Source organism: Mus musculus, chromosome X, assembly GCF_000001635.26.
Source record: "Mus musculus strain C57BL/6J chromosome X, GRCm38.p6 C57BL/6J".
In the NCBI taxonomy this organism is placed as follows: Eukaryota; Metazoa; Chordata; class Mammalia; order Rodentia; family Muridae; genus Mus; species Mus musculus.
Genome location: NC_000086.7, coordinates 126,895,937 through 126,918,364, shown reverse-complemented (window position 1 = coordinate 126,918,364; position 22,428 = coordinate 126,895,937). Strand labels below are relative to the sequence as shown.

At 35.9% G+C, this 22,428-nt stretch overlaps 2 pseudogenes across 1 annotated transcript; one reads left to right on the top strand and one right to left on the bottom strand.

Annotated features, from left to right (window-relative positions):
- The first annotated feature begins 3,050 nt into the window (after positions 1-3,050).
- On the top strand, positions 3,051-7,116 carry Gm381 (annotated as a pseudogene). The gene is made up of 3 exons (XR_001782833.2): positions 3,051-3,115; positions 5,728-5,800; positions 7,044-7,116. The product of XR_001782833.2 is annotated as a predicted pseudogene 381 (transcript).
- Positions 7,117-17,346: 10,230 nt separating this feature from the next.
- Gm23586 lies at positions 17,347-17,469 on the bottom strand (annotated as a pseudogene).
- Between the last annotated feature and the right edge of the window lie 4,959 nt (positions 17,470-22,428).

Genomic DNA, 22,428 nt, shown 5'->3' with positions numbered 1-22,428 from the left:
TGATACAACAGATTCTGTGGTACTTATGTGTCAGAAGACCAAGAAGTTATTTGGAACATCTGTGGGGAAGTTTTAGGTGCATAACTTTAGATACAGTTTCAATTTTGGAGTGAGGCTCTGCCATTATTAGTAGACAACTATTCCTCATTTAAGAAATGACTATTTGTTTGCTTGACATTGGACGTAGGAGGAAAGTAAACAATGGTCAATAAACTATGAAGTTACCTTTGACTCATGCTGTCAATTATGAGCTAGGTGTTATCTGACCTGTCAAGACATAAAGGTATATGTGCAGAGTAGCAATTGTTCATGAATTTCTAGAGGTATCTATGTACATTTTCAGGCCTGAGTTAGTCTTGAGGGCAGAGACAAGTTACATAATGGTGTTGTTCAAACCCTTATATTTTCTTCTTCTGTTGTAATACCCGGCATACTTACTCTACTCAAGCATGTACTTACAGTGTAGTATGCCCTATAATTGGTTGATAGAGGAAGAGAAGACTAGGTCTTTGATTCCTGGTGGTTCTGAATGTATCTCTTAGATGTGGGCAGCTGTGTCACTATATCCCCATATTCTGGGACAAACTTGAACGATAATGATAAAGATAACTTCATACCATATAGTATCTTGGATAGTGCATATGGTCAAACATTTTTATTGGAATAAATAATTTCCAAATTTACTGATGTATAATGATTCCTTAAATGAAGCCAATGCTTTATCTGAGTAATATCAGACTTGGAGTGTGATTTAAAAATTACTGAGAAAGAAATTTGTGGAAAAAACACATAGACTCATCACTACTGATGATTAAATTACATGAAGATGCTTGTGACCCATGCAGATATGTTCATCAAAAGGTGACTTAAGCAGAGGAGGTATTCAATAGTTAAGTAGGTAACATGGCCCATTCTATGTGCAGTAAACCTATTTCCTTGTCTATTTCTGCCACTACCCAGGACCAATGGACAAAGTGGCCATGTTTGACAAGATGGAAGTTATACATAGAGTCAGTAACATGGTTGTTCACTCTCCAAGACTGACTTGTCAAAGATTTCTGTTTTAATTCATATCTTTCAGGGCCAGAGTATAATACAGAGCCCTCAATATGGCAAATTTCCATGGCATGACTAGGGAGTGGCCAGGTGTTAGGTTGTCTACATGCAGTGACATACATCCTAGAAAGGGTCATCTGTTGTTCTTACTGGCATAAGTATTCTGTTTATAGATTTGCCTTTTCTACCTTCTATTAAAAATTTACCATATCTTGGTTCACAGAATGTTTTATCCACCACTGTGGTATTCCACACAGAATCACTTCTGACCAAAGCAGACACTTCCTGAAAAAACTGAAGCATTGGGATCATGATTATATTCCCAACCACCCAGAGGTAGCTGACTTGTTTGAAAAATGGCATGACCTTTTAATGATAATTGTTATATACTAAAAACAGTATCAACTAACTAGACCACCAAGAGCTCCCAGGGACTAAACCACCAACAAGAGTACACATGGAGAGATCCATGGCTCCAAATGCATGTGTATCAGAGGATGGTCTTATCTGACATCAAGGATAGGGTAGGAGTTTTGATGCCCCATTGTAGGGAGAAGCTAGAGGGGTGAGGCAGGAGTGGGTGAGTGGGTGGAGGAGCACCCATCATAGAGGTAAAGGCGAGGTGTGAGAGAGGAGAGGGGATGGGGGTTAGTAGAGGGGTAACTTGGAAGGGATATATCATTTAAAATGTTAATGAATAAAATGATTAATAGAAAAAGACAATTGTATTGACAAGTTGCATAGCTGTGAGAACTAGAGAATTTTTCTCCAGAAGGCAGTATATACTTTTAATAAGTGCCAAACATGTGGTACATTTTTTTCTTTAACCAGTATTGACAGTTCTAGGACTCAGTGGTTAGAAATAAAAATAATTCCACTTAATATCACTTCTAGAGGCCTACTTCAAAATGTTTTGCCTGTTCCTGTGTCCATATGTTTGCTAGTCTAAAAATGTTTGTTCCATAGGGGAAGAGTTTTTTTTTTTTTTTCCCAGCAAGAGTTATAACAAATATCTCATTGAACTGAAATAAAAGATTTTACCACTGTCAGATTGAGATGCTGATTCCCTGAGCCAAGAAAGGAATAACATTGTTAAGAGGTATTATTGATGCATAGTATCAAGGAGAAACTTCACTGCTTCATCCAAATGGAGGTAGAATGATTTCTGTAGTTTAGCAGAACTTTTAGAGCATACTAATGTGTTTCTTTGTCCTGTGTTTAAGGTGAATGGGAAACTGTAACGCATTCCAGTAAGGATGATAAAGATTCACTCTTCAGTAATGAAGTTGCTTTTCCCTTCCATGCAAAGAACCAAGGCCCAATAAAGAACTTGCTGAAGTTTGAGGAAACATAGAGTTGATTGTAGAGAAAGGTAATTATATATTTTAACAAGGTTCATGTGATTAGTTGGAGAAATTGGGATTATAACCAATGCAAAAATTTCTTTCCTATTTTATTAATAACAACTTTCCACCTATGTGCAATATATTAAGATAATATTTTTTTCATTTCCTAATCATGCAATGTAATGCCAGTTGATATAATAGTAGCTAACTCTTTTAAATTTATATTATATTTGTTTTGAGATCCTAAAAGACTATTTAGTCCTTATGGTACTCTATTCCCTACTCTAAAAAAAGTACTGTATTTATGGTTCTATATTCTAATATTTCCCCTTTTCTTATTCCAATATGCAGTGGTATGTATTCTGAGATGTTTTCAGATTTTAAAATTCTTTATTGAAGGTAAATATAATATTTACATTTTAGACTTTACTCACATATACTTGACATTTTGTATTTACTCTCTTAGTTTGGATTCTTTCCAGAGGCGGTTTTCTGTACTAATGTGAAAATACATTTGTTCTTATTTCTATCATGTGCTTATTTTAAGCTTTATAACACTGATTTGTCCCTTTCAGGCACTGGTAGCTTTCTGCCATGTGACTTGGCCTGTTCTTTGTGAGGTCATCCTTCCTCAAAATTCACTTGGCATGGAAACCTTCATGTATACTCAGTAAAGCCAAGCTTAGTCCAGTCTGGTAGTTCATCCATTACAGGTAAGATACTTGCTAACATTTTTTGGGGTGTAGTGAAAAGTTCCTTTTCTTTTACTTTTAAGAATTGCAGTAGAATATACAGGTTTCAGACAACTGTTTAATTCATGTTTTTTAATATAGTTTTGATTGTATTTCCTTGTAATTGGTTGTTCTATTTCTCAGTAGTGTTGCATGCCTACATCTGACTCTAATTACTATTTATACGTTAATCTTTACTTATCTCTTTCCTAACAATATATTGAGCAAACAGTGAAGAGAATTTGTTGTTTTCTGTTTGTGTTAAGATTTAGCATCTTAAATGAAACTCTCTGGGGAAGCATGGGAACTTGGTAGCCATTTTGGTGTTCTTTTTCATTGTTAAGTCATAATCTTTCCTATTCAGTTTTTACCAGGTTACTTCATGTAAACAGGCTTTCTTGAATGACATGCCTATTGGTTTTTTTTTTCTCAGAATTTCATATTCTCGAGTTTGTGTACACACCCAGTATTAATCTAGGTCAATCTTAGTACTATATAATTGTATATTACTATACTGTACAGTCGGATTCCTCACAATCTTCAGTTGTCCTACCAATCTTGTTAGACTCAAGGCTTTAGATTTAGCTTATACCCATAAGATATTTCATCAGAAGGAATTGTCACTGTTTTATAAGAATTTATGAACTCATGTGGCTTTCTTGCTTTACACTTAGTCCTTGACTATTATGAAAGGTTTTACAAATACCGTTTCCTTACCTTTTCCTTATTCTATCATAACAGATGACAATGCTTCATTTTAATCTTCATTTTTGTAGTTTTATTTCTTCTTTTTTTTTTTACAGTTTGGCTGTAGAATGCATTTTCATATCTTTTAATTTCTGTTATCAAACCTAGAAGCTTATTTCTTTATTTCTATATTCTGCATATATTTTATTACAAAATACTTTTTACTTACTTTCTGTGTACACATTTTTCAACCTATGATTTTGAATTGGTATACAGCACATATATATATATATATATATATATATATATATATATATATATATAATTAATATCTGAGCTTCATTCAATCCTAGTATTCAGAGCATGAGTTCAGTTTGGTTAGTCTTTCTTAAGGGTAGAACGGATTTTCTCAAAACTCAAAATTGTCCTGGTAAGTCTGTAATAAAATAATTGAATCATCACAAGAAATAATAATCTCATAACTAATCTAGAACAGGCCATATATTTCCACCTTCAATTGTAAGTTTTGCACATGTACAAGCCACATGAGTATCCTTTTATATTTTAACCAATTTTTGTTCTGATATATATTCTTTTCCTTTGTTGTTATTCATATACTAATCTCTGTCCTAACTATATCATTATATGTATAATTATTATTCATATTAACATTACTATCAGTATTTTATTTTACTATTTTTAGTATATCATAAGTATATCAATATCATATAAGGGCATTAATATTTATATACAGTTATACATTTTCATCTACACTCTGAGTAAATTAGTCCATTACTATTGTAGCATGAACTAATACCATGTGATATGTTCAAACTTTGGTTAAGTTTTTTTGTGCCACATCACAAAGTCACATAAAGTTTCATGTGAATTTTCTTGATACTATGTATACAAATTTGTATAGAGCAATGCTTAGAAAATTATGGGAACTTATATCATATATAATTTGAATCTTAACAGGGAATACTAGAAGAGGAAAATGAGACTTATAAATTCTGATATTGAAATGACCTATATTAAATTATGAGAGGTAAATTTGTTGGCATACAAAAAAAATGATACAAATCTCCTTGTCATCCAATGTGCTAACATATAATGACATATGTAAAAAAAAATCATGTAAATATTTAATATATAAAATAAATATTGTTTTATTAATTAAAATTATCACAGTGATTTAAGTAACTTTGAACTAATGTAAACAGTGTTTTAGAAATAATTTGAAACTGTTTGATAACTCATTTCACCATTTACTAGAGAAAAATTCATATACATATATACAAATCTGAACACAGAAGAATGCTCATATGAAGAAATTTATATTTGTTGCAAAATTACAAATTCTGAGCTTCATTCAATCCTAGTATTCAGAGCATGAGTCCACTTTGGTTAGTCTTTCTTAATGGGGAGAACTGATTTCTTTAATACTAAAAATTGTCCTAGTAAGTCTGTGATTTTGTGTGTGTGTGTGTATATATATATATATATATATATATATATATATATATATATATATATATATATATATGCTGTGCTGCATTTTATATCAATTGTAGTTTAAGATTATGGCATGCGATTAATGAGAGGATAATATTTTAATTGAATATTTTCTTTATTTACATTTCAAATGTAAATTTACATTTCCCAGTTTCACCCCCGAAAATGCACTATCTCATCCTCCCTCCCCCTGCTTCTATGAGGGTGTTCTCCCACACACCTACCCACTCCTGCCTCCCCACCCTGGCATTCACATACACTAGGGAATTGAGCCTTCACTGAACCAAGGTATTTTCCTCGCATTGATGCCCAACAATACCAGAGAGGATAATATTTTAAATGATGAAATTCTCTAAGTTTTAGATAATGGATGGCTACCATTTTGTTTTCAGCTTTCACTTCATATTGAGACAAATCAGCAGTTCCATGAAGCAATCATCTCCAATTGTTTGAGAACCTTAAAAGGTGAGGGTATTTTTATTTCATAAATGTATTATGAAAAAAAAAACATTACAAACTTAAGTACAAGAAAAGTTAAGTTAAAAAAATCATGTGAAATAACATTTGCCCTTGTTATTGTGCTCAAAACTTATCTCAGTGTGAGGACTGTCCAGTACAATCAAAATTATTTTCTGTTATGTAGATCAAACATGGCAATTAAAATATCAATTAGAATTATCTTTCTGAACTGGATAACCCTTTCCCGAACCATACTGCACCATAATGCATTTGAAGTCTTCTGCCATTTTGTAAAGGCAAAATATTCCCTATTAGAGGGAAATATTAGGATAAAAACATGTTTAAAGTTATTTTACCCTCTTTGGGTGAATGAAAAATATGTAACAGTTGTTATTAGCTTATTTTTTATAAAATAGTACTTCAATAATAGTTTGGATAACTTGCAATATAGTTTTTTTTAGTGGTATTTGGGATCAAACACAGTAAATAACAGCTTATGGGGAGATTGATAATCATTAAAGAGGTTTCAAGTAATTTTAGGAGAAAAATGGCATATTTTACAAATTATGACCTTATAGATCCAAAAGTCCTACGTGTGTTAACCAATATTACTTGTTGTAACTTAACAAATGAAGGTTCTAAATCATAATCTGGATAAATAGTTTTTATAAAGTTAGTTAGCATGTAAAATCTTCTACATAGAACTACTGTGGAAAAATAAGATTGTAAGTTTATATGAGGGATAAAGAAAAGAAGCTCATTTCTACTGCTGTCTGTATCTTTGGTCTAGTACAATTCTTAGGGGCTAGAGAGAAGCTTTTGTGTTTAAGAACACTTGTTGCTTTTTTTAGAAGACTTGGGTTCAACTTCCAGCATCCACATGATGGCACAAAAAAAAAGAAAAATCTATGACTCCAGAACCAGGTCCTCAAACCCTCTTATGACCACCGTGGAGACTTCAGTCACATGACCCATATACACACATATTGGAGACACTAATACAAATAGTATTTTCATATGAAACTACAATAATCACAATAAACAGACAAACTCCATGATAAAATGATATAAGTGAGAGGAGCTGGGAAAGAATTGGGTGTAGTAGAGGAAAGAGAAACTAATCATGACATACTATATGAGAATGATCTATTTTCAATAAAAGAAAAAAGTTTTCAAATATAATAATAGCTGTTTGTTGTGTAAGTCTGAGTGGTATGAAGTTTACCTAAGATTCTCTCCTTATATACAGATTCTCAAAAACCTTTTATAAAGGAAATCTGATGCAGGTTAGAAAATTGGTAAGGAATATCATCTATAACTAGGTAAGTCTTGTTATCATATATATTTACATTCATATACATATATGTATTTATTCCTATGTATGAACACAAACATGAAATATTAACAATGTATACCATCATTTGGTACTTAAATGTGATTTTTTTTACTATAAGTAGAGATGATATTCTGCTATAAAATTAAAAATATGTTTGCTGAATAGTTTATTACTATCTTACACAAATATACACACACATTCACACATAGGTTTTCTGTGTTTGTATGTATGTGTATAGTGCTATATTACAAAATATTTTAAAAATGATCAATTTATCAGTGTGTATTTGCTTCTTTAAAATTTCTTCAGAAAAATCCAACAATATTTTTACAAACTAATATATTGAAAAAAATCAAATACTTGTCTTATTCCAAATATATACATTTAATGTTTCCTTTGACATATATAGTTTTACTATATATGTGTAAAAATATATAACAAATATTTGCAATATCTAACCTTGTTTAATATTTCAATTTAACTTTAAATATATGTAAAATTTTCATGTTATAAAATCATAAATCCTTTAACTCAATAGTTTGATTACTGATATCTCATTCTACTGACATGTTAATTTAATTTTGTTTCTTCACATAGTCTGTGTTACTATGAAAAGATGAATGTAGCATTCTGAAGATTTACTTAATGGTAACACTATTTTAGATACAAGAAACTAGATGACAAATGTATTTTGATTCAGTTAGTTATGAGTTTCTCTTCTTATAATTTTAGCAATCAGGTTTAAGGGTTATGGCTTAGTGACATTTAGCACCAAGATTTAGGGATATTGCTTGCTAGTGTTCACAAGGATTTGCATTTGATCACCTATATTACAATTTTTTAAGCCCTAAGGTAAAGGATATGCAGATATGTTATATACTTATCAAGTGTTTTAAAACCTGATTCTGCCATTTGGCATTTGCGTCACCTGATTCTTTTCCTTGCTAAATCTAGTCCATTCCTAACAAAGATTGGTTCACTGACAAGTACAATTTCCAAACGACTGTCAAGTACTACCAAACGAGTGTCAAGTACTACCATCACATCACAACTACCATAGTAGTTGTCTTAGTCAGGGTTGCTATTCCTGCACAAACATCATGACCAAGAAGCAAATTGAGGAGGAAATGTTTATTTGGCTTACACTTCCATACTGCTGTTCATCACAAAAGGAAGTCAGGGCTGGAACTCAAGCAGGTCAGAAGCAGGACCTGATGCAGAGGCTATGGACAGATGTTCTTTACTGGCTGGCTTCCCCTGGGTTGCTCAGCCTGCTCTCTTATAGAACCAAGACTACCAGCCCAGAGATGGTACCACCCACAAGGGGCCTTTCCACCCTTGATGACTAATTGAGAAAATGCCTTACAGTTGTATCTCATGGAGGCATTTCCACAACTGAAGCTCCTTTCTATGTTATAACTCCAGTTGTATCAAGTTGTCATAAAACTAGACAGTACAGTAGTTGAGACTAAGAATTGTACTAGCAAAACAGTTATTACTTGCTTATATCACAAATAAGGTAATGTGTATTTATTCATATTTTTTACCAAAATGAAAGAATCTGAGTTTTTTCCTTAACACAATATGCACACATTTAGCATTTCTTTTAACTATATAAATTCCAGATTTTTCAGTGGCATTTTATATTCAATACACTATTTTATAAGATATTCATTTGATTTTTTACTATCATATTAAGACTAACCACCTCGCCTGTGCCTGGAAAAAAATAATAATAATCATAGGATTGTTTAGTAGTTAGAACACGACAGAAGTTTTACTAGGCTATCCAAATACAAAGGACAGACCACATGCTTAACATAATGATATCTGGTAGGAGAAATTGAGAGTAGGAATCACTGATACAGAGTTGAATTTTCACTTGAAAATAAAAACAGAAATGATAAAGAACAGAATAAGTGATATAGTAGGAACTTTATTCAGTCTTCTCATGCAGTGACAAGCTCTGTTAAGACAGGATATTATGGTTAAGAGTTGACTATACTTTGAAATATAAAAGAACATTCAAGAATATTGATTTTCAAATATATGCAGCAGTGTAACCCTCAACACATATCCACACTAGGAGCAATACTGAAAGAACTGAGTTCTCTCTCTCTCTCTCTCTCTCTCTCTGTCATATATGTAAATAGGTGCAGATACATATATGTATTTATGTGTGTAACAGTGTAACAATAATAAACAACATTAAATTAAAGAAGAGGTCATGAATTTGAGAGGGAGTGAGAGGCATAAGATGAACTGGAATAAGGAGAAGGGGAGGAAATGATATTGAAACGTGGCCATATAGGAAATTATCTATCTGTATCCCTATATCCACATGTGATATCAATACATGATATAGTTTGTGTAGCAGGGCTTTTTAAGTAGTAAACACTATGCTATGTTACCATTTTGCTACTTATATTTAAGTTAATAAATGTAAGGGCAAAAATATTTAGAAATTGCATTTAATATGTTATAAAACATATAGAAATATTAGACTCAAACTAACAGGAATTCTTTTATTTTGCATGTGTCACATGACAAGGATTAAAATTAAAATATGACTTAATTACTTGGCAAGCTTTAGGAAAACTATTTGGCACTTATAGAATTCTAATACAGTTCCAATAGTAAAATCTGAATGTTAAGAGTTGAAAGAATGCAATAAGTTTACAAAGTACTCAAGGGTATTCATTTGATGATACCTAGATGAATTATGGACATGTAAATATTGAAACTAGGAGATAGCATTTTACATTTAAAGAGTGAATAGTGGTCATTTTAGTGATATTCCAAGTTATGAGAAGGATAATGAGTCAGAAAAATATTTGAGTTTGCTATGAAGATAAATGAGGTGTTTTGGGGAATTAAATGAAAAATATAGTATTATATCTTAACATGTGTAGATCTCAAAAGAATACCGAAACAAGAAACTGAGGTTTATCCATTGGACAGCCTATACAATAATACTTTTATGTAATTTCTATATCAGGCAAGATTTGCAAAATTTGAATATGTAATTTTTCTCTAATTTCTCAGCATGTATTAGTTATTTATTATAGATTTCAATGTAATCTTTTCATATACATGAATATTTTAATATATTCTATCTGTAACACTCTAAGAGATATGCTTTTGAAGATTATGAAAGTAGCAAGCATTGGATAAATGCAGAATCTTTAGATACTTAAAAATAATATTTTGCAGTTATAGCTTGGATACAATAGCTGGTACAGAATAAAAGAACAATGACTCTGTTCAAAAACAATGAATATTGTTATGAATGTCATAAGGAAACTTAAAACATTCACTTTCTCTGGAAATTACAGTAGTTGTTTCCACATAATCTTTATGATCTGAACTTGTATTGCACTCACATAAAGGTCGGTAAAAGGATGAAGCTAATGTTTTCTCAGAAAAATGAATGATTCTAATAATCACTTTATTGTCTTCATCCTGTGGATTACTTTTGAAACAAATTATATTTTAAAGTATATTTTCTTCCTATACAGTAATGTGCTTAAAAACAACTACAAGCGGATTTTTTAGTGTTGGGGCTGCTGCTGAATGATCTGGAACACTTCTGAATTGCATATAATTGAAAATCAAAAATGACTTCCAAAAGACAATACATTGTATATCCAAATAGATCTTTGCAAAGGGAAAACCATCTTACCAACCTAAATTCAAGAAGAAAGGTTAATTTTCCATCATCAAGTTGCAACTCAGAAAATAATATCAGTATCAGAAAGCCAGAAAACCATGAGATATGTCATAACTGGATTCTCCCAATACCTAAAAATGCAGCCAAAGATTCTGAAGTGGAAATTCCTATCTCCCCTAGTCTACACAGATCCCTGACTGATTCTAAAAAGTCTTTGATTGGTTCAATAATAGAAGAATGTGGCAAAGTTCACATTCATTTTCCAAGTAACAACCAGGGACCACAAAAAGTCATTATTAGCGGCTCCATGGAAATTGTTGAAAAGACCAAGAAAAAGCTTCTGCAACTTGCAGAAGAGGAGCAAGCCAAAAGTTATTCTGTGGCTATTCCTGTCAAGTCAAAATATCACCAATTTCTTATGAGTAAAAATGGTGGCAATCTTCAGAAAATCTGTGAGAAGACTGGGGCACGAATCATTTTTCCTACCTTTAAGAACAAGGATCAAGAATCAGTAACTATCATAGGAACAGAAGAGGCTGTCAAAAATGTGCAAAAAGAGGTAGAAGTTTTACTGAAAAATTTGGAGGATGTGGTGGAGGATAGCATATTAATAAGTCCTAAGTTCCACAATTACTTTGTCATGCAAAGGGGACAGCTTTTACGAGAAATAATTAAAGAATATGGTGGTGTGTTTATTACATTTTCTTATGTAGGAAAACAGAGTACAAAAGTCACAATAAAAGGAGCAAAAGCTTGTGTCGAAGCAGCAAAGAAACATATTCAGGGGATATTTGATCCCTTGGGATCACAAGTCACAACACAGTGTGTTATTCCCCCCAAATTCCATCCTTTTATCATGGGACCTATATGCTCTCGAATTCAACAGATTGCAAGAGACTGTAAGGTTCAAATAAAATTTCCAGATACAGAAAAGGCAATTAGGAAGACACATCCAGAGGTTCAGAAAATGGGGAAAGAAAAGGGGGGGAAGAATATTAAAAAACCCGCTTCTACTTCTCCTAAGAAAAGTGACACCATGTCTATTTCGGGTAAAGCAGAAAATTGCAAGGAGGCCGCACAAGCTCTGGAGACCCTTGTTCCTGTCACTGCTGAAGTGCAAGTACCTTTTCATCTACATCCTTACATCATTGGCCACAAAGGAAGTGGATTACACAAGCTAATAAAGGACTTTGAAGTTCATATTCAAGTATCACAACCTGGGGGAAATTTTCACATCATATCAATTATGGGCCTTGAAGCAAATGTGAAACAAGTCAAAACAAAATTGCAAAATCAAGTAAAAGCCTTACAAATGGAACTAGATGATCAGCCTTTAAGAAATTTCAGGAAAACATTCAGATTAGATCCCAAATATCATTCCAAGATCTTTGGTAATAAAGGCATACTTATTTCCCAGATTTGCACAGAATATGATGTCACTGTCCATTTTTCAAAGAAAGGAAACAATTCGATACAAGACCAAATTACCATTGCTGGCTCTAAAATTAACATCCTCGGTGCCTATGATGCAATAATGAACTTGCTGCATAAGATTGAAAAAACAGTTTCCAAGGAAATCCCACTGAACCATCATGTTTGTGCCAACATCTTTGGATTTGGTGCAAAATCCATCCAGAAAATCATGGAACAATTCCAAGTAGACGTCCGTGTACATTCAAAAGGATCCTGTAGTAATTCTAGCATCGTTGTAAGTGGATCATCTTGTAATGTCCAAAAAGCAATTGAGTATATCTTAAGTCTTGAGAAACATTTCCTGTCTGTTGGAAAATCTGATCCTCCATTGGACCATCACAAGCATGGTGGTCTTTATAACACAGCTGCAAGAACATCTACAAGCTTTGGTAAAAGAAATAGTCTTCGTAATGCAAAACCCACCACATATCCTCCACGTGCCGACAATTCTGAAGATTTTCCCAAATTGAAACACCAAACATCTCCTAAGTTTCAGCCTTGGAGACCATAATAAGCAGGGTAAAACAAATAAAGGGAAATTGTCCAAACCTGATTACCTGAGAATGCTGTCAAACTTTATTATAAAACTGAAGTAGATATTGAATGCCTGACATGTTTCTAACATCTTTCCTACTAGTATATCACTGTTTATACAGTATATAATCTTGTAGTGAAAATGAGGGGCTTGGTACATGACAAATACAGAGGTAAGTGCACACAGCCATCCATTGGACTGAGCACAGAGTTTCCAATGGAGGAGGTAGAGAAAGGACCAAAGGAGCTGAAGGGGTTTGCAGCTCCATAAGAGGAACAATAATATGAACCAACCAGTACCCCCAGAACTCCCAGGGACTAAACCACCAACCAAAGAGTACATATGGAGAGACCCATGGCTCCATACTCATATGTAGCAGAGGATGGCATTGTGGGACACCAATGAGAGGAGAGGCCCTTGGTCTTGTTAAGGGCCCCAGTGTAGGGGAATTCCAGGACAAGGAAGTGGGAGTGGGTGGGTTATTGAGCAGGGAGAGGGGGGTTTCAGAGAAGAAAGGGGATAAATTTTGAAATGTAAGTAAAGAAAATATCTAATAAAAAAAGAAAGAATGAAAATGAGGGGCTTGATCTTGAATGCTTGCAAAAATGTGACAAGTTAGCTACAAGTTCTACCCCAGAGTAGACCCTGGCATTTTTATACATACTCCCTTAAGAACATCCATACATAACACAGGCTTCTTAACTTTAATGGCAAATAGTATGCCATTTATCATTTTTGCTATGAAGTTTAGCAACTGTCAAAAAGAAGCTACCTCCATATCTTTACAAAGGAATAGCCCCCTTTTCTTCACAAATACACAATTTTCTCTTTTTGCTTCTTCCATTTCTTCTTTGTTCTCTTTCATAATGGGAAAACTATCTTCTTCACACATGTAACGACTAACAGCATAAAAAAGAAAATCAAATTGTGGTCAGTACACTATGTGTTGATGTGCTCTTGTACTACTTGCACATCCAAAATGATATACTGGTGGTATTCCAGAGAACCACAAATGCTAAAGACTATAATATTGCATTAATTGAGTTTTTTCACATAATGGTATTATATTGATGGGGTTAAGAATTATATGAATTCATTTTTAATACTTTAGACATACCCTTTAGAGATCTTTCTCTTTTGTTTTGTTTTGTTTTGTTTTGTTTTCTTAGAGACAGGATTTCTCTGTGTAGACCCAGCTGTACTGGAACTCACTCTGTAGACCAGGCTGGCCTCAAACTCAGAAATCTCCCTGCCTTGGCCTCCCAAGTGCTAATATTAAAGGTATGTACTACCACTTCCCAGATAGAAATCTTTCTTGATAATAAATTTTGAAGCCAAGAACAGAATGTTTTCATCTTGCTTCCAAGGAACTCTTAGGCCTTGTAAACTTTGTATTAACTTGTGTCAATTTCGTTTGGTTGTTTTCTTTCTTTCTTTCTTTCTTTCTTCCTTCCTTCCTTCCTTTCTTTCTTTCTTTCTTTCTTTCTTTCTTTCTTTCTTTCTTTCTTTCTTCCTTTCTTTCTGCCTTCCTTCCTTCCTTCCTTCCTTCCTTCCTTCCTTCCTTTCTTTCTTTCTTTCTTTCTGTCTGTCTGTCTGTCTGTCTGTCTGTCTTTCTTTCTTTCTTTCTTTCTTTTTTTCTTTCTTTCTTTCTTTCTTTCTTTCTTTCTTTCTTTCTTTCTTTCTTCATTTTAGTTTTTAGTTTCCATCACTACCAAGTGATGTAATTTGTAGCTGCTACAAACTACAGGTGAGGTCAGATTCAAATCCACATTCTCCATTATTTTACCCATTTCATTGTGCTAATTGACCATATCTTACCTCAAGAGATTTAATGCACTGATCAGTCAGTATAATGAATACATGCATACCAAACTCCAGAACAACACTACTTGAAAGTCCCAAAACTGACTCAGCTATGTCCTATCTTGTATTTGAATTAAAGCTACATACCCTCTGTCCCACTAAACTTTTTTGTTCATTCCTCCACAAATGTTTAATCCAAGATCATCAGCTATGAGGAAAAGATAGAGAGGTTGTTGCGTAACAAAGATGTTGATAGACTTTAGGGTATTTTATTCTTCTATACACCTATATATGACCTTTCCAAATCATTGTTAGTGAATGCCTAGCACCACACAGAATATAAGAGAGGTCTTGCTCTTCTGAGTGTTGCAGGTGGTGAGGGACATGGGCAGTTCTCCAACTCTCATGAACCCAGTAGTGTCAGCTTGTCCACCCACAGATGGTTAGGGAATAGGCAAGGTAAGAGGGAATCTCTCCATCTGAGCCATCAGCCAGCATAAAAGAGATAGGGCCAGCTTTCCCATGCTCATGCCCTCTGTGCCTCCTTTCCTGTAACTACCACATCTAGGGCCAGCTCTATTATGCTGCCCAGGTGAGGTATAGAGCTTGATCTGACTGCTACAGTGGGTGAGAAGCAGGGACAGCTCTTTTGCTTTCATGACCCTGTTAGGGCCAGCTCTCCCAACTATGGCTGGTGGTGAGGGTAAATAGATGAGTAGTCTTTTTCCCACTATACAGCAGACAAGGGCCATCTCTTTCAGACTCATGCCCTTTGAACCAGCTTACCTGAAACCCCCATATCCAGGTCAGTTCTTCTGTGCTGCCCAGGTGAGGTACAGGGCCTGCTCTCCCAAGTGCTGCAGCAGGTGAGGACCAGGACAAGCTCTAATGCTCTCATGAACCCAGGGAAACAATTTTTACCTGCCCCAGGTGGTGAGGGGTGAGGGGGAAGAAAGGTTTCGTGCCATTCCCAGTACTACTTCATGAGAGATGAGAGGTAGGGCCAGCTCTCTCACACTTGTTTTCTATGGGTGGGTGCTCAGCTCACCCCCCAACTCCTTCAATGTGCAGCTCTACATCTTCTGCGCACTACAGCTGACTAGGAACTGGATCACCTCTCTTGAGCTCATGCCTCCAGTTCCAGCTTTCCCATGATGCCAAGGTAAGGTGTGAACCAATTATGCACAGCATTCAGACATCAACATATCCTTGGGCAGCAATGCCAACCATGGATACCTGCTGAGTTTTGAAGGTGACAGACCCTTGAGGCTGCAGGGCCATAGACTAAGACTTGGCCCTCGTGGCAGCACATGCCAGGTCCCATATCCTAGGTGCCATCATGTTTCCAGGTTCTATCATCAGCTAATCTCATCAGGCATTTCCTCACTACTGCCTAGTCTCCAGTTCTTCCTCTCTTCATTGAATTCACATCCTATTGATTCTCTCTGTGTCATTTCTGCACCACTTACTGCTTCCTCTTAGGGTTCCCAAGGTCTCTGAGTGTCCAGTGTCATCTCAGAAGTGCTATGCCCTGATTATACATTATAGTTCCCAAGCAGGGTTCATCTCGGTCACAGTCTGTTCAACCAGGCCTGCATTGCCGCAGACCTTCTGGGTCCCTGTGTCTGCGTGGAACGGTGTCTCTCTATGAGGGTGGGCAAAGCATGGATGAATGACAGACAGACACACACACAGGAGAGTTTGTGTGGAATCTGAATGTAATTTTATAACTGAGAATCAGACTTTTTATGCAGAGGACAATAAGGAAGTTGGGTGACATATTCGCAAGGTACAATTGAGGTAACCGGAATCTTACATAAAACAGAGGAATGCAAACACAAAAGGTCTAACGGGAACCACCCAGGATAGAATACACTGATAACAGCTGGGATCAACAAGGGCTCCACCTAAAATTCACTAATCTTAGAAGCCAGGGTCAAGGGCTTCGCGTCCTTGCCATAGTTCTTATTTTAGTCTCTTGTATAGTCCACCTTCCCCTTAGGCCATTTTAAATATGTGTGTATGGGTGTAACTCTGCTATAGTATCTATTCTGGTTTCTCCTTTGGTCTGAAACTGCCTTCTTCCTAAGTGATGGTAAATTCCTGTGTAAGGGAGTGACTTAGCTTTTACAATCTTGCTGAATTCTAAACCCTTGATCTTGGTCAAGGACACCCTTGGACTGTTGGAACACTGGCAGAAGGCTTTAGCCATGTCAGAGCACTTATAGGAAAATAGTGAAAGAGAGCACGTGGATCCATACTCTAGACTAGCACGGTGATGGAACTCGGGAATGAAAAATTAATGTATGGGTAGAGAACACTAGACTCCAGGAGGAGAGCTTCCTTGAAACTCTTTTGCCTCATGAGTGACTTTTAAGCCTTTCGGCTTGTCCAGTTGACTCGACCAGAGAGCGTAGCACTGCATAGCATCAGACTCAATATTATCTCAATATAGCTCCTCCTCTGGATCCCATGGCACCAGTTCCGTGTTCATTTCTGGCTCACTCCTTACCCAGACCACCTAAGTGGCCCCTTGCAAGGGTTTTCTGACTTGGGCTCATTCCTCTCCAGGATCCAGGTTTCCAGGATGAGTTCTTCTTGTCTCCAGCTTACTCCCTACCTGAGAACCCATCCTTGCTTGCTTGGCAATGCACTGATGGTGGTCTCAGGCTAGCTCCCTGTAGAAGCATCCTAGCACTAGAATGGTTGTTGTCTCAGGCTAATATTTTAAAGGAAATGTTAGGTTACTAATCATTTAGAAATCATTAGGTCAGAATACATACATAGACAACAGCCTCTTTCCTCTCTGCCTATTGATGGGTATGTGACACAGCAGCCATAACACCTCTAGGAACATGCAAGATGCTATTTTTACAAAATTAGGTATGGAGAACAATCTGGGGAGAAATGGTGTTGTAAGGTAAGATCATTTTTTTTTACATTTATATAATTTTTTTTAAATTTTATTAGGTATTTTCTTCATTTACATTTCAAATGCTATCCCAAAAGGCCCCCATAACCTCCCCCCATATGCCTCAGTACAGGGGAACACCAGGGCCAAGATCATTTCTTTTTAATTGTACAATCATTTTTTAAACATCTGCTTCAAACTCCTGATTTTCCTTCTTTCACTTTAGAAGTACTGGAATGACAAGAATGTATCACCATGCTTGGCTGGTAATATGAATTTTTAATTTTCATGGGACTTAACATGTTTTCTTTATCATCAACATACATTAATAGTAGCCTGGCCCAGTGGATATCACTTTAGAATAATATTGGTTTTGTACCACTGCCCTTATACCGTGGGGGTGGGTGGGTATGGGGGACTTTTGGTATAGCATTGGAAATGTAAATGAGCTAAATACCTAATAAAAAAATGGAAAAAAAAAGAATTATAGACACATAGTTTGATATTTAGTTGTATCATAAAATGCTTAGCCAGTATACTTTTAGTAATTCTGAGATCATTTAGGAAAAATTATTATGAACGTATGAGATATTTGTTTTTGACTTCAATATAGTTCTCATTAACAAATGCTTAGAAATTGTGGCCCTATAAGGAGTATAAATTGTTCAAATTGAACGTGTTAAATACATAATTCTCCACATTAATATAATTTGAGGTTATTGTTAAGCAATAGTTTTTCAAACAAACTATTAGAGAAAATATATGGCACAGGATGGAATATCAATTTATATTATAATTTTATCAACATAATAGCAATAAAAATTTCAAAAATTAAAAAAAAATGACTAAAAGTTGAAAAATAAACCTATATCAATTGAAATATTCCAAAGACAAACTAAAATGCAAGGAAAGGACAAAATTTTCTAATTTACATTAAGAAAAAAGGGGGGGGGGCTCAGTGATTAAGAGCAATTGCTTATCTACTGACAACTGGGATTTGGTTCTCAGTACCAGCATGACAGTGCACAAGGACCCATAGCTCAGTTCATGAGCATCCAATGCCCTCTTCTGGTTTCTGCAGGTAATGCCATATACATATATTCTGGCAAAACACTCATACACATAAAATAAACTTGAAAAAAATACACAGCAACAATAAATCCAAATTCAAGTCCTAAGGTTTTCTAAGTCAAATGTCTAAATTCTCTATCATAAGCTGTAGAGTAATAGATAGCTTCTGATCATTTCTACTCAGATATATCAAATTAATACCTGTTTAATGGTCAAGGCCTGTGAAAATATTTTTTTTTCTGGTTAGACTTTAATTTACCAGAAAAGTGAGAAACAGTCACATTATAAAGGCAAAAGAATCAAAAGCATACTAAGCAGAGAACATGTCTCAGTCACTTTACTATAAAGCCCTAAAATAAGTCCCCAGGGCCTGTCCTTCCTCAACTGCCCAGTTCTAAAGCTTTATAGTTTGGTTCCCAATTCTACAGCTCAGCACAAAGAGGGAATCAAGTATATTTCTCTACCACAGAGAGCAAGGAAGATAGGGCTAATTATATTTCATAATAATGTTTAGTAGAGGAAACAGCTACAATACCATGATAGAGTACCATAATCAGACTTTGGAATTGTGATAGAGCTAGGAAATACATATTATAGGCAATATGGTGTAGTTAAAAGGGGAAAATAAAGAGAGAGGGGCAGGAAAAGAGGGAGGAAAGAAAGGAAGTAGGAAGTAATCAGAGAGAAAGAGAGATAGTTACTGGACCTTTAAGATGGGAATGTTTGTTCTCTTACATACCTATTATCTTTAGGTTTGGTCTTTTCATTGTGTCTTGGATTTCATGGATGTTTTGTGTTAGGAGCCATTTGCTTTTTGCATTTTCTTTGACTGCTATGTCAATGTTTTTTATGGTATCTTCTGCACCTGAGATTCTCTCTTCTATATTTTTGTATTCTGATGGTGATGCTTGCATCTATGATTCCTGATCTCTTTCCAAGGTTTTCCATCTCTAGAATTATCTCCCTTTGTGATTTCTTTATTGTTTCTATTTCCAGTTTTAGATCCTGGGTGGTTTTGTTCAATTCCTTCACCTGTTTGCTTGCATTTTCCTGTAATTCCTTAAGGGACTCTTGCAGGGCCATGGGTGTTGGGGAAAGATTGAAGTGGGAGAACACCGGAGTCCTGCGAGAGTTCTGGTGATCTGGGCGGTCAGATGCGGGAGGACTGCACACACTTTCCATGAGGCCTCGGGTGTGTTAAACCACTGACCCCACACGGCAGGTGGTGGACAAGGGGTAGCTGTGTTTTGTCTTTCAGGGTTTCTATCTGTTTACCTGTGTTCTCCTATATTTCTTTAAGGGAGTTATTTACGTCCTTCTTAAAGTCCTCTATCATCATCATCATGAGATGTGATTGTAGATCACATTCTTGCTTTTCCAGTATGATGGTGTATCCAGGACTTGCTATGGTGGGAGAACTGGGTTCTGATGATGCCAAGTAACCTTGATTTCTGTTGCTTGTGTTCTTACTCTTGCCTCTTGCCATGTGGTTATCTCTAGTTCTACCTGCCCTCGCTGTTTCTGACTGGAGGCTCTTCCTCTTGTGATAATGGCGGGTGTCAGAACTCTTCAGAGTCCAGCTTTATCTGTGATGCTGTGATTCTGGGATCCTGTGAGCCTGAGATCCTGGGTGTGTCAGAGCTCCTGAGAGTCAAGCTGCCTCTGGCATCCTGAAATTCTGGTGTGACCATGTTCCTGGGATCCTGGGTATGTTAGAGTACCTGCAATCCTAGGCATGTTTGAGCACCTGAGAGTCAAGCTTCTTCTGGGTGTTGTGGGACTCATTACAGAGCTAGCTCCCAAGGACTGCTCAGGGCACTGGCTCAGACCAGAGGGAACCAGTGCCACTAGCTGGATGGGAGTTCCTGTGTCCCTGGATCCTGCTGGTCCCAGTTACTCCCAGTGTTGGTGCAGATGTTGTGATCTCCTCACCTATAATGTTGGGACTCTTAGAACCTGGGAATCGAGCATCCTCTGCGTGTTGTAGGACTGTGTAGTGTCCAAGGTCTACTCAGGGCACTGCCTTAGACCAGAAGGCAGTTTAAAATTAAGGGATAGTAAAATTGATAACATGTCCAGCTTATGGAGGAGGATTTATGAAGAAAGTACCCTCATATAATTACCAAGAAAACAAGTAAATTTTACTTCTCTGATTAGGCAAGGTGTGCCAAGAATTACTACACAACATAATTTGTTCTGGTTTAGCATAGTTGACAAGGAGCATTGGTGAAATATGTACTAAATATACTAAATATATTTATACTAAATATACTATCTTTATTTTTCAACTTCAGAGAGGGAAAACCAGGATTCCAACATCCTACCATACACCTGCCACACTGACCATTCCTGCTATCACTGTGATCTGTATGCTTTATTCTTCATAACCAGGCTGTTAATTGCTTAGCTAGGTTCTTGAACATGGCTTGATTTCGGGTAGAGAAATAAAGGCAAATACATAGTCTATGATCTAGCACAGAGTTTAATGTTTCCCCCTGGTAGACATGCATGGCACATAAGCTTTCTAATGAATGTTATATAGAAGCCAAACTTGCAAATAGCTACAAGACAAATGTGACCAAAAAAGAAATTCATCATAGAAAAATTTTTTTTCCTTATACTGTGGAGAGCCGTGCTGCGAGCAATTGCGTGCGTGCCGTGAGCAATCGCCATTATAAGATGGTGCTGGCTTCCACTGTGCCTAACTAGTAAATAAGCCTTATGCGCAAGTGCAAGAGTGAACTCACGCCTAGTCACTGCCCATCTCGCGAAGTAGTAATGGGGTGATGGGTGAGCAACGAATTAGGAGCTGTCACGCCACATCAGGTGCTGAAACGTCACACTGCGGGCTATATAAGCAGCGCCATTTTCCTGATTTGGAGTCTTCCCTCCTGATAAGTAAGCAATAAAAGCTTTGCCGCAGAAGATTCCCGTTGTCCTGAGTGTGTTCTTGCCGGCAAAAGCTCGGGCAATAGTATACCACACTCATTGACTTGCTCCATCCATATATTCAGGCCTTCCCATTCCTCTTACACAGTTTTGTATACTTTCTTGTATATAGTTTTGTATACTTTGAGAACCCAAATGTTCATAGCTTTAGCACATAGTTCAAAAATCCAAGGGACCTGGGTGTATTCAATCCATACAAGTCCCACAGCAAAGAAATAGTTGAAAAGCACCAAACTAGTAAAGGAAGAGGCAAGTGCTCATCAGAGAAACATTTAATGCATCTAAAAAGAGATGCATTCTGTTTCCCCCCAAAACTTTGATACCTTGACTGTTTGATGCCCTTGCTGCTACCACCTTTTATATGGTAGTTAAAGGGACAGACACTATGGAGCCTTCCCTGAAGCCTTAATAGCACTTTGTCAATTTCTGAATGTCCACATTATCACATTCAGCAATCATTCTAAATCTAACTAGAAGGCCTTTGATAATTCAATGATCAAACCAACTTTCAGAGTTAACAGCCAAAGCCTGCATTCCAATCCACATGATGTCTGGATATTGAAAGTGCTATGCCTATGTGTCATGTCCTAGAAGACAGAACAAGCATTTGAGGTTAATGATAAAAAAGACATTTCCAAGGTTATATTCTTCTCTAAAGAATAACGCTATAATTTGCACCTCTCACTTTTTCCCGTAGGTGGATTAATTTACAATATTATAGTGTTTACTTGACAATTTGGCCCATAATTTTCATTAATATGCTGACAGGTTTGACAATCTACCCTTAGAATATCCATGGTCAAAACGTGTCACTTACTACAACAGTCAAGATTTAACAGATGCCCATGAGTACAAGAATGGTAAGGAGGAAAAAATAGTGCTGTTG